This window comes from Sapajus apella, unplaced genomic scaffold, assembly GCF_009761245.1.
Source record: "Sapajus apella isolate SASKATOON/1434 unplaced genomic scaffold, GSC_monkey_1.0 scaffold46, whole genome shotgun sequence".
In the NCBI taxonomy this organism is placed as follows: Eukaryota; Metazoa; Chordata; class Mammalia; order Primates; family Cebidae; genus Sapajus; species Sapajus apella.
The window spans coordinates 14,100,636-14,109,150 of record NW_022436986.1 but is presented as its reverse complement, the minus strand read 5'-3'; positions in this window follow the sequence as shown (position 1 = coordinate 14,109,150).

The following is an 8,515-nucleotide window of genomic DNA, read 5'->3' as shown; positions in this document are numbered from 1 at the left end:
CTCAAGGTATGAGCTTATGTCACTAGGGACTGGATCACAGGGGGGTGTGACTCACGCTTAGGGTGACCCTGTAAATGGAACATAATTGCTTTCTTAATCTGAAATCAATGAGCTCATCAGTTATGTAAATTATCCTTTAGCATGTTGAAGTGTTTAAGGTTTTTGGTTTACATACAGAGTCAAACAGCTCCCCTTTTTGTTTTGTTTACCTGTTCTTAGCAAATCTTTTGTTGCCCGCATAGTGGGTTGGCAAAGGCATACTCAATTAGGAGCCAGTAAGGCTACCATGATAACCATGTGAATTATTTATTTATCTGGTTCTACCTCAAGTGTTTCAGGCCCCTTGAAATTCCCACCCATTCACCTGAGAGGCCTTGGGTGCATCTTACAGGGCTCTGCGGTAAGCTCTTTGCCTCCCTGCTTGCTCTGGTGCCTAGGTCCAGATGTCTGTCACAGCTTCTATCATTGCCATACCCATGACAGCATGATGCCTGTTCTTCCTTCCTTTCTGGAGACGGGCCACTCTGTTCTGCTCTTAAGCCACAATCTCCGTGCTGGTTTGGACTGTTTCTGACTTATCCACCAGCCTTCCCAAGCACAGAAGGCCATACACACCAATGCCCTATGGCTCATTCTCCTGTAGAAGACCAGTCCTTGGTGTTTTTACCCCTTGTACTTCAGCTCCATCTCCTAGGAGGCAGGCTGCACCAGAAGTAATCTAAGTGGCAGAGCTCAGGCTGTGACCAAACACCTTAGACTACTCAATGTGTACAAAGCTTGGATGACCTACTCTCTCCTTCCTGATGGTAAATTCTTCTACGGGAGATTCTGGGATTATGGCGTTATTGTGATAAAATACCTAGTTAGATCCTAAAGGCATGCCCAGGCATTTCTAATATGCTTGAGTGACTATAACTGAGGATAAAGCAGGAGCCCACTCAGGACATTGGGTTATCCCAGTGGCTAAGAGATTATTTAGTTTGTAAGCTTCCTCATCGGGTCCCAGGAAGCATTTACTGGTATACAAAGAGATCTCTAGGGAATAGGAGGCTTGATATTATTTAATCAAATTTTCAGGGTATAATTTACATACAATAAAGTAAAATGCATCCTTTTTAAGTGTACAGTATGATGTGTTTTGACAAAATGCATACACCTACACACCTACTAACTGCAACCCCAATCAAGATAAAAAACATTTCCGTCAACCCAGAAAGCTTCTTGTGCCCCTTTGCAGTCAGTTTCTATCTCCAGTCCCAGCCCAGGCAACTAAGGATCTGCTTTCTCCTGACATAGATTACTTCTTTTCAGCTCTAGAGTTTAAGGTAAATGAAATCATCATCATATACTGTAATGTGTAAGGTTTCTTTCACTCCACACGTTTTTCAGATTCATTCATGCTCTTGCTTCCATCAATAGTTTGTTTCTTTTCATGTTGAGTAGAATTTCATTGTATGAATATATCACAATCTGTTTACTTATATACCAGTTGATTGGCATTTGAATAGTTTTTAGTTTGGGGTTCCTAAAAATAAAATTGCTATGCATATTCATTTATAAGTCTGAGGTAAGAATATGCTTTAATTTCTTTTTGGGTAAAAACCTAGGAGTGGAATTGCTGGATTTTATGGTAAATGTACGTTCAACTTTATAAAAGAGTTGCCAGAGTTTTCCAATGTTCTTTTACCACTTTACATTTCTACCAGTGGTGTTTGAGAATTCTGATTGCTCCAAATATCTCACCAACACTTAATATTGTCAGCCCTTTTAGTTTTAGCCATTATAGTGGATATGTAGCGGTATCTCTTTGAAAATTTAATTTGCATTTATCTAATGGTTAATGTTATTATGTGCTTATTAGTTATTCCTATATCTTTTGTGAATAGTTTCTCAAAATCATTCGCACTTTTTAAAAAACTGGAGCTATTTGTCTTCTTACTATTGAGTTGTAAAATGGGTAGGTAGTTAAGTAGAAAGATAGGCAGGTACATACACACACACACACACACACACACACATCCTGGATATAATGGCTAATTTTATGTGTCAACTTGACTAGATTATGGGCCAGATATTTGGCTGATTCCTGGATGTGTCTTTGAGGATGATTTTGGATGAGATTAGCATTTGAATTGGACTCTGTAAAGCAGATTGCCCTTCCCAATGTAGGTGGGCACCATCCAATCCATTGAGCACAGAATAGAGGAGAGGAGACCAGGCGGTGGCTCACACTTGTAATCTGAGCACTTGGGGAGGCCAAGGCAGGTAGATCACGCAGTCAGGAGCTCAAGATCGGCCTGGCCAAGATGGTGAAACCTCGTCTCTACTAAAAATACAAAAACTAGCTGGGCATGGTGGCTGGTGCCTGTAATCCCAGCTACTTGGGAGGCTGAGGCAGAGAATTGCTTGAACCCAGGAGGTAGAGGTTGCAGTGAGCCGAGATTGCACCACTGCACTCCAGCCTGGGAAACATAGCAAGACTCAAAAAAAAAAAAAAAAAAAAAATGCAGAGGAATGGGGAATTTTCTCTTTCTGCCTGACTGAGACATTGGTCTTAATCTGTTCTCGGACTACGACTTATACCACCAGATCCTTTGCTTCACAGGCCTTCAGACTCATACTGAACTACACCTTCAACTTTCCTGGGTTTCCAGCTCGCAGATGGCAGGCTGTGGCGTTATTCGGACTCCATAATCACAGGAGCCAGTTCCTCATAATAAATTTCATAACAAACATAAAGTACATATTATTAGACATATCTATATCTTTATCTATATCTGAATCTGTATCTTTTTGCTTCTGCTTCTCTGAAGAACCTTGATGAATACCTTGGATATAGGTCCTTTGTCAGATGCATGTCATATAATTTTTTTCGAGTATTTGGCTGGCATTTTCATATTTAAAGGGTGTTTTATGAAGGATAAAAGTTTTAATTTTGATGAGGTAAACATTTTTTCTTTATGGTTAATGCTTTTTCTGTCTAAGAAATAACTGCCTACCCCAGTGTTGAGAGGTTTCTCTTACTGATTTTTCCTAAAAGATTTAAAGCTTCACCTCTTATGTTTATGTAGATGATCTATTTTACATTAATTTGTATTTGTTGTGTGAGGTAAAGACCAAGGGTTGTTTTTTTTTTTTTTTCATGCTATCCAGTTGTTTTAGTCCAATTATTAAGAAGATGATCTTCTCCCCATTGAACTCTCTTGGTTCCTTTGTTGAAATCAATCAAGGATATATTCTGAGTTATCTAGTCTATTTCACTGATCTTTATGTCTATCCTTATGTCAGTATCACATGATCCTGATTATAACTCTATATTAAGTCTTGAAATCAGGTAGAATATATTCTTCAGCTTTGTTTCTCTTTTTCAAAATTGTTTTGGCTAATCTATTACATTTTCAAATTATTATATCAGATCAATAGATCAGTTTGGGGAGAATTAAAATCTTATATCAAGTTTTTAAAATAAGGAACATAATATACCTCTTTATATATATTTCTTTAATTTATATCAACACCTAGCAATATTGAATGTAGAAGTCATGTACATATTTTGCTATATTTATTATTTTATTTATTCTTGTAATTACTGATATGTATTTATAAAAGACTATACAAGATTGAACAGTAGTGGTAATATCTTTGCCTTGTTTCTCATCTTCGAGGAAAAAAAATCTAATCTTTCACCATTCATTATTATGTAAGTAGTAGGTTTTTATAAATGGTTATTATCAGATTAAGGAAGTTACCTTCTATTCCTAGTTTTCTGAGGGGTTTTTTTCATTATAAGTACGTTTTGAATTTTGTCAAAAATTTCTTCTGCAAGTCTTGAAAAAATTATGTTTTTCCCTTTATTCTGTTAATATGTTAAATGTCACTTGATTTTTGAACTTTAAAGCAATATTACATTCCTGCAATAATTCCATTGGGACATATTGTACTATATTGCTTGTTGAATTCAATGTCCCAATATTTTGCAAAGAATTTTTATGTCTGTGTCTATTAGGAATATTATATAAGATTCCTGACTCTAAAAGGTTTCCTGGGACATGAGATTTTCAGTGTTAAAACTGGGATAAGGCCCAGAAAAACCTAGATTTTTGGTCATCCTAGATATTAGTCTTAAAATACCAGTCTCATTTCTCACATATTTGACTGGTTTTGGTATCACAACAATGCTGGACATATAAAATAAGTTAGAAAGTCTTCCTTGACCTCTTATTTAAAGCATTTTGTACAATAGATATTTTTTCCTCAATTATTTGATGGAATTCACTAGAAAAAGCCATTTCTGCTCAGACATTTCTTTGTGAACAGATTTTTAATCACTATTTTAATTTTTAGTAAATGTAGGGCTATTTAAATTTTCTATTTCTTCTTGTTTCATTTCAGGTAACATGTGAATAGTAGGCATAATGATCGCTTCCCAAAGATGTTAACATCCTAATCTCCAGTTCCTGTGGATGTGCTATGTTACATGGCAAAGGGAAATAAAGTTGCAGATGGAATTAAAGTTGCTAATGAACTGACTTTGAGACGGCAATATAATCCCGGATTATATGAGTAGTCCTGATTCGATCACAAATGTTCTTACAAATGAAAGAGGAAAACAAAAGAGAGAAAACCAGAGAGATGGCAGCGAGAAAAAGACTCAGCTCAATGTTGTTGGCTTTTACTGTGGAGAAATTGGGCCATGAGGCAAAAAATATAGGTGGCCTCTAGAAGCTGAAAACAGCAAAAAAGAAAGAGGATTCTTCCCTAGAAGCTCCAGAAGGAATGCAGGCCTGCTGATACCCTGATTTTAACAAAGTGAGAAACATTTCAGACTTTGGATCTCCAGAACTCTAAGATAATAAATCTGTATATTGTTTGACGCCATTAAGTTTGTGGAAATTTATTATATCAACAATAAAAAACTAATTTGGCACATTATTAATTTATTCATTCTATGTAAGGTGACAGATTTATTTCTATAACATGGTTTATAATACAAATTTATTGATATGGATGTTTGTAGAATCTATATAGACAGCCTCTTTATTCCTGATATTATTTGTCTTCCTATTTTTACCTTGATCATTTATGCTTAAAGTTTATTAATTTTCTTGATCTTTTCAAAGAACAAGCTTTTGCCTATGTTTAGTCCATTTCTATTTTATTCTTTCTCTTTTGCCTCTATTATTTCCTTCCTTCAACTTATTTTGGGTTAAATTTACTCTTCTTTTTCTGGCTTCATAAAATGGAGGTCATTGGTGTAGACCCTGTTGAAGACAGATCTCCACAATCTCTCAAGTTTCTGCACATCTTGCAAGCAGAAGCACTGACTGCCTTGGTTCTACACTATCCTTTTCAGGCTGAACATAGGGAAAACCACCTTGAAAGACAGAGATAGTGACTCCCACTAGAGCAAAAGGCAGGTGTGCTCACTGTTCAATATAATAAATATAATGTCTCCTTCTAGGGCAAAGTCAGAGAGGCTACTGTCCACTGTAAAAGATCCATGTTTCCTGAACTTAAGGTTCTTCTCCTATAACACAACTGACTGCATGTTTAGATGTCATCTAGCCCTCTTACTATCACTCTCTGTGAATTGAGATTCAGGGAATCTATGAATGCTGATGCTCTGGCTACCGTTCTTGCTGTACATAATCAAGTCTTTTGTCTCTGACCCAGGAGTCTCTTGTCTTCTGCCACCAGCCAGGAAACTGCCAGCTAATTTGTTAGCTTGCAAGTTAAAAAAAAAAAAAAATCTCAGAACTTTCACAGAACTTACAGACCTTTTTCCTTCTTTAATATAAACATTTAAAACTATGAATTTCCCTATAGGTATTGCCTTAGCTGTATCCCACAAATATTGTTTTTCAAATTAAAATTCAGTACAACATATTTTCCAATTTCCTTGTGATTTCTTTATTGACCCATGAGCTATTTACGAGCATGTTGCTTAATTTGTTTTTAAATTGGAGAATTTTCTAGATACCTTTCTGTTACTCATTGATAATTTAATTTTATTGAGTTCAGAGAATACTCTGTAGGACTGAAATTCCTTTATATTTACTGAAACTTGTTTTGTGGCCCAGAATATGGTCTATATCAGTGAATGTACAATGTACAATTAAAAGGAAAGTATATTCTTCCATTGTTGAGTGTAATGTTATATGAGTTTTATGAGTTTTAGCTATACAAGTTTATAGATAGTGTTGTTCAGTATTTTATAATGTAACTAATTTTTTCATATATCTCATCAATTAAAGTGTTCAATACCATAATATCTATGGATTTATTTATTCCTTTAAAAAATTCTGTAAGCTTTTGCTTCATAAAGTTCTATAGAGCTTTAATTATAATTAGATACATATACATTTGCAAATGTTAGCTCTTCCCAACAAATTTATTCTTTTATCATTATGAAACATTCCTTTTAATCTTTGCTAATATTCCATGGCTTTTTATACTTAGAGTTTACATGGTACTTTTTTTAATCAATGCCCTCGAGATAGATATTGTCCTTCATTAGAGTCAAGAGACAGGAAAGAATCTACCAAATCACAGTGGTTCCATAGCCCTTTCTGAGATGTCTCACATGTCCTAGCAACCTACTATGTTTTCTTGAGAAGCTGTGGCCAGCTCAATAAACTGACATCTTATATTTGCTTTTTATCATTCTGTATTTCATTGCCCTTTCTTCCCTCACTTTTGCTTCCCTGAGATTACAATTCCTAAGAAAACATCATAATATGATCTTTGCCTCTGACACAGTCTCCTAAGAAATCCAAGTCAATTTCAGAGGACCTAAGTTGGGTACATGCTAGATGCTCAGTGTCGTCCCCTCTCTTCAGTCTTGGTCACAAGTTTCCTTCTTCTTACACTTCACAGGTTTTCATGAGGCTCAGTAGAGATAATACATGAAGAAGTATTCTGTGAATTCTTTTTGGGAATAGCAATTATGCTGTGTAAAGGCATCATTACGAATTAATTGACCCAATTGGGCTAACCAAGCAAGGTGCTTTGCTTTCATATGGTGGACAGGTATCTTTGTACTTATTCACAGTGAAGGAATGATTGATGCCACTGTTTTTTTTTTTTGTTTTTTTTTTTTTTAAACTAGTTGAGCTACCTTAGGAAAGTGACTTTTCTCTTCTGAGCCCCAGTTTCCTCATCTTTAAAATGAGGTAATAAAATCTAACTCAACTAATTGTTATGAGGTTTTAATATAATCATGGGTGTGAACTTGCTTTGTAAATTCTTAAGAGCTATGGAAATGAAAGGAATTATTGTTACTACCAGAAAGATAGAAACTCAATAAATATTTGTTGAATAAATGACTGCTTCTGAAACATAGAACACTAATCCGAATAGTGCCCAGGGTCTTGATGTAAATTAGTCATGCATCCTGATTCTCAATTTATAAATCTCCCTGAGAATTTAAAGAAAGAAGGTGGGAAGGAGAGACCTTATTCTTTGAGAATGCATTTACCATTGCTTCTCTGGATATTGCAAATGAAGTCCAAATATAAGGTAGCAATAACAATGTTTCTGGAGTGTGAAATATAATAGAGCCATCTACTGAGTTAGAATAGGAGTGAGTTGTCAACCTCTTCATGAATCCCTACCTTATAATAACTTATATTTGTTGTTTTTATACCTTTCATATCATTTATATTGAAGTATTATTTAATTTTCCCAACAATCCTTTAGGGTAAGTATGAAGTTCCTCATTTTCAGTTAAAGAAACAAAGATTTAGAGAAGTCTGGCGACTTCCATCAAATGCCAAAGCTAATAGTTTTGTGGAACCAATATTTGAAACAAAATCTGTCTTGTTCTCAAGTTTGTACTTGTTCCTCTATATGAGGCTGTGTCTGGAAGTATCATAGTCTCTTTTACAACTTTTCTGTTCCATTTTAAATTGTGCTTTCCAAAATGTGCTTGACAACAAAAGTAAATTCCTAGAACCTGAGGACAACTATAAAACCAAAATTTACAAAGACACATTGATGATTCATCAACCAGTGGCCCTCAAGGAAAAACATAAAGCATTCTCGTATAGTGCCCATTTCCATGGTGCAAACATTTCCACCATGGCTGATGAAGCTACTAGGTTGTCACCACTGAGTACAAAGTTAGAAACCAATGCACACAACTGTTACAAGCTGGTACCTGCTGGTTCCCCCACACCACTGCTATCAGGTATGAGCTCAGCACTATATAAAGCACTATGGGGGTAAGCAAAAAATAATTACAGTCCTTGTTTGTTTAGCATTTATTTGGAAGACAAAATCCCTATTTAATAGGACACTCTTTCATCCCCTTTTACAACTAGGGAAAAAGGTAGAAGTGTACAGATAAAATCTAAAGCCAGTAGTAATATAAACAGGTGTAACCCTTTGGAGAAGCAATACAGTACCACAAATCAAGTTGTAAAGATTTCCATAATTTTGACCCAGTAATTCCACCTGTAGGAATTTATCTAAGCAATTAGTCCTACTAAAGCCAAAGCTAACTACTGGGGGCATT